General features: G+C 32.0%; 1 protein-coding gene across 2 annotated transcripts in view; it reads left to right on the top strand.

Moving 5' to 3' along the window:
• LOC107457174 (transmembrane protease serine 2) overlaps positions 1 to 5,764 on the top strand; it is a 125,113-nt gene that overhangs the window by 43,262 nt on the left and 76,087 nt on the right. The gene's annotated exons all lie outside the window — the stretch shown is intronic.

Genomic DNA, 5,764 nt, shown 5'->3' with positions numbered 1-5,764 from the left:
AAAGTGTGAAAATATTAATTTCATAAAGAAGATAATGATGACATTTTTTGAAAACGGTTTATAGACTTCTAAATTTATGGTTTTTTTTTCTCTCACAACACTTAAACTATAATTTTACTTTTTATTTTATTTTATGACTGGCATTGATCAGCCAACCCATTTATACGTTTACGTCTATAGATGTTCAAGTCCGTAGCCTTGTAATTTTGAACATAAACCAAAAGATAAGGAACTATTGGGCCAATCATTGGAACTAACCTGCTTTGTGGAAGAATTTTTGATGGAATTAACCCATATTTTGCATTACATGGAGACAAACCTCTCACTGTTAACCCGACGGCGAGGGAATTCTAACACATCATTCGTCTACCACTGCGAATTTTTTTTTCATCAGCACAGTGGTTGGTGTGAGTTGGGAACAGAATTCATATCGATCAGCCACCACCAGGATTCGAACCTGGTTCACCTCATTGGAATGTGAGCGCCCTATCCCTTGAGAAACCGTGGCTCATCTGCTATCCATAATCCTTGTCAGGATGAGTATTCTCCTTCCAATGAGGTTAAATTTTTCGAATCCCAGTGATGGCTGTTCGATACAAATTCCGCACCCGGCTCGCACCGACCTCAGTGCTAACGTAAAGATATCCTCAGTGATAGACGGATCATGGGTTAGATTTTTCTTACCGTCGGGATAATCGTGCGAGGTTTTCGTGATTTTCTCCTTGTGTAACGCAAGTGCGGGTTAGTTCCATCAAAAAGTTCTCAACGAAAACAAATTTCTCCCACTACTTGATCCAGGTGTTCCCTTGTCTTCTGGATTGGGTTTAAAATTACAACGATACGGAGTTGAACATTAGTAGTCGTAAACCCGAAATTTGGTCGGCTGTTCAACGACGCTTATAAAATAAAATAAAATCCTTGTTCACAATAACTATTAACTATTTTTTTAACAATGAACGCAGATATTATATCACTAGAACACTCTGTCCCATTAAAAGAACCTCTAAATTACGGTGTTTCTGTGCTGTTTTGGGGAACTTCATAAAGAGTATGTCACGAAAATTATATTTAATTATATTTCTAAAGTTAACCTTCAACAATAAAAAATTTTCCTGTGAATAATTAAATATGAATTGATACTTTATTCAGATTTACTTCAAGTTATCAATAATGTAATAAAAAGTTAAAATGACATACAAGGAAGATCTTTAAGCGTCAGACTATATGTGTTTTTTGCTTATACATTGTTAATAATTCTATCTGTCTATTTTCAAATTATTTGCTTATGTTTTATAATGTATAAATTATTAATTAGAAGTATTTACTTTAATATAAATTTCTGAATACTTACATCGAAAAGCAAAGATTTATTGTACATTTGTGCTCTATGTTAGAGTAAATGAAATTACATTTTATTAACAGTTTTATTAAATAAAATATTACATTTATTTTATTATGTAAATCAATAGAAATGTATTCTTTTCATTTTTTAATTCTTATTTATTTTGCTGATCAATTTTATTGAGTACTGTTCTATTATGTTAGCTTAAAATCGCGATTATTCTTAGTAGAGTTGACAAAAGAGAACAGTTCATAAAGAAACGGATTCCAGTTAAGCAATCATTCATTGTGTGAAAGATAAATCGTCTCAGACGTTTGAATATTTGTTTCAAACATTTTGTTTTTGTTGAAAAACAGCTTATTCTTTTTAAATTTTTATTTCTTTATAAATGCATTACAATAAGCCACTTAATAAGTTATTCAATTGCAAACTGCACAGGCAGGCTATTAACCATATAGCTCTAAAAAAACTATCGCTAAGCTTTTTCTCTTACTCCTTGATATCGACGCAAAGGAACTGCAATGCTTATGATCGATATCTTTCTGGAAATAAATAATTTTAAGTACATTCTAGCAGGAGGATCATTTACTATCTTTACTGACTATAAATCTATCCCCTTTGCTTTCGAGCAGAATTTAGATGAAACTTCTCAAAGACAAGTCCAGCAGTTGAGCTACGTTGCTGAATTCCCTACAGACACGTGATACATTATTGGACAAGATAATATCGTAGCAGTCACGCGATCAGAAACTGAAACCATTGCCCCACCAATTCTAATATACAGCTTTTGCAGATTACCAGGAAAATGATGATCTCAAAATTCTTAGATAAAGTTCCAGTTTCAAAATAACACAAGTTCCAATTACAGATAGCAATAAAAAAAAGTTTACTGTGATACTTCCACTAATCACAACCGGCCATACATTCCTGAAGAGCTTTGCAAAAAACTATGAATTGATGCATAATTTATCAAACCCCCGAATTCATGCAACAATGAAGCTGGTGACAAAATGAGTCATTTGGCTTGGCCTAAATAATGACTACCAATAGTGATCCGGAGTGCGCTTTGCATGCCAATGAAGATATACATGCTCTTGCTGCTGAATTTAAAATATCAAATAACCAATTAAAGCATTTTGACATCGATATTGTTGACCTTTGCCATCTTGCAAGGGTTTCTGGTACCTGCTAACTATCATCGATAGATTTAATCGGAATCCCTTTTTCTTTGGAAAATTTAACAGCGGATTTCCTTTCAAGCTCTCTTGTTGTCAATTGGATTAAAATATATATATATACACTGAGTGGCCAAATTATTATGACCACCCATTCAGTCGTCTGCTTCCATAGCCTATACGGCGCAATGTGCGTCGAACAGTACGTTCAGAGACGTTCACAGTTGCTCCTTGATTAAGATCACTTGCAATTTGTCGCACTGTTGCTCTCCTGTTGCGCTGCACAACTCTGGCCAGCCTTCTCTCTGATCGAGCATTCAGTACCCTGTGACGACCACAAGTCTGACGTTGAGATCCGGTTTTTTTGCTTGATTGTCCATTCTTTGTACACATTAACAACTGCTGCTCTAGAACACTTCACAAGTGCAGCGGTTTAACTGATGCTCATTCCGACACATCTCGCACCCACAATCATTCCGCGTTGAAATTTAGTTAAATCACTTTTTTTTCCCATATCTGAGCAAGCAACACAGTATAACTGATGACTCACTTGTGCAGCATTCCCGTGTTATGGTTATCTTGCCCTCTAGCGGCAACGCTGTGACGCAATAACTCATTTGCATAAAATTCTGAGGTGGTCATAATAATTTGGCCACTCAGTGTATATATATCATTAGAGTTTCAGAAAGAAAAACCTCTGATCAAGTCCACTAGTTTGAAATCCAATTCTATAAATCCTTGAGTTAATATTTATGTTTCACAACAACTTATTATTCGTGAGCTAATGGTTTAATTGAAAAAAAAATCCGAACTTAAAAAAACAACCTGAAATTCCATTTACCATTGTCAATTCCTGGATCGATGCTCTACCTTTAATTCTCCTTGGAAATCGATCTGCTGTTACGGAAGATTTACGTTGCTGTTCCGCTGAACTCATGTAAGTCTCACCAATCCGTTCGCCTGAGGAATTTATCAATAAATCTCCAACTGTCCTGCAATCAGATTTTTTACGAAAATTGCAAAGTCACAGCCAAAACCTGAAACTAACTCCAAAGATCATTCATAAAAAAAATAGATTTTGTTTACAAGTAACTATAAGTTAAAGGAAAAAAACTGAAATCATTATGAATTGATTATATGAATGTCTTTTAATTTATTAGAAACTGAAATACTGTTGAATTATTTTTATTACCTATCTAAAGAATCAGAAAATATAAAGAAAATACCATCTTCTTTCGATTTAAAAATTAAATGCATAACTGCTTAGTTTTCAGTTTGCGCTTTGCTATTAACTAGTCTGTGACCCTTAATAGTACGTCTTTATGCATTGAATTAAAACGGGATGTCAATTGTATAGTGCAGTGATATAAAAGGAATACAAAAGTGTGAAAATATTAATTTCATAATAAAAATGCTATTCCCATACTCGGTTCAGCGAGAATTTGTAGCGAAAGTAACTGAAGCCACCTGACACTTGGTATTAGTTTCAGAATTGCGGACTCAGCAAATTTTGGCAGAGTTAGGCAATACTGGCGAAGAACAGCAAACGTTTAGGTTTGCTCCCACTATCATGTCTCGTTAAGCATAAGTTTAGTAGTTGTAGTGTTTTATTATGATTTTAAAACTGACACACTCATACACTTTTCTTTTAAAATTATTGTATTTTGCAATCGATCACTATATATTTAAGAATACATATAATATACATATATTGCAAATGGTCATAGAAAGCTAAGTAAATGTCGGAATACATATAGTATACATGTAGTTAGAATAAGCATATTGCAGTTAGAATAAGCTGCCCTTAAGAATTATATTCACATTTTGAATGAAATTAAGAAATTATAAAGAGTTAAGCACTCAAATTTGACCTGTCTTCTCATCTAAAATGTTTCTGTGTCATTCAGTATGTTCCCAAACGTTTCGCAATGAAGACTTCTTTTTAGTAGCATTCACTTAATTGAGAAAATATTTTGTCGGTTATACACCAACTTAGACGTTTTTTGGTCTCCATTTTTAAAATACTTACGTTAAAATTAACGTACATACTATACTTGTGGGTTGCCAAACGCTATTTCTGATCAAGCGCAGTATCGCTAAGGAGCAGAAAACAAAGTTAACGTCACCGTTGGTGTAACGTAAACGTAATGCAAACGCTCTTCAATAGCAAATACAATATCACGTAATATGTCTATTTATTCGGGACTGCTAAACTATATTAATAGCTTAAATAAAAAAGATAGTATGAAATAATGTTCCAATATTTTTTTCATAGTTTTCGGTTTTTGATTTTTATTTAATTTTAGTTGGAGATAAACACTTCAGAATTTCACAATGTTACTCATTCGAGAAACTTATATACTTATAAATTAAAAAAGGTTTTTAAATATTACTGATTAAAATACTGTTATTAAAATACTCTTCGCTTGGAAGACAGTAGTTTTTATTTATTCTATTTTTATTTTTAAAAAAAGATAGATCATCAAATAAAACCTCAACTTATCAAACTTTTTATCTGAAATTAATGATATAGCTTCTTCTTCTAATGGATGACTACAAACTTTAACCATTTTTCATTTTTGAAATGTTTTATGTTTACATTCCAAAATATCACTCATATTCTTCTAGTATACTTTTTTACTTGTGAATTTGAAGCGACATTGTCTTGAAACTAATAATTTTTTTCATTCTTCACATTTTGTCTTTTATCGCATTGCAGAAATCTGTTTTTCATGCATCTTTGGGACTTACATAAATCAAGCTTTTGTGAGTTGTTTTTAGTTTATTACCATTTCTTTCTTTTCTTCATTTTTTGTATCAAAGGGTTCTTGAAAAATGTTTTTAGAATGGTTTGCAAATCTTACATAATCTCGCCTTTGCGATTCTTGAAATGAAATTTCAAACAGACCGAATTTTTTTTTTCGAAAAGGTATTCGCTTGTACATCAAAGAAAACATTTTGCATTCTAAAAAATAAGAAAATAGTAAACAAATTTTACGATTGTTTTTACAGCTCTAATAGAAAATTTAATTTTAGCCTGCTTTGAAGATATTTTTCAGATATAAAATTTATTTAGATTGTTCTTATAATTCGCTTAGAAGCATCAGTTTGAAATTAGAACTTAACAGTTCGTGATTATAGCTTTGAATTCGAAGTTTATTGCTAAGAAGAATCAATATAAATTTCCTTACACATATATTAAATATGCAAATACATATATATATATATATATATGTATATAAATAAA

Source organism: Parasteatoda tepidariorum, chromosome 6 (assembly GCF_043381705.1).
Source record: "Parasteatoda tepidariorum isolate YZ-2023 chromosome 6, CAS_Ptep_4.0, whole genome shotgun sequence".
Classification (NCBI taxonomy): domain Eukaryota; kingdom Metazoa; phylum Arthropoda; class Arachnida; order Araneae; family Theridiidae; genus Parasteatoda; species Parasteatoda tepidariorum.
Note: the sequence above shows the minus strand (reverse complement) of the source record. Positions and strands in the feature narration are given on the sequence as shown.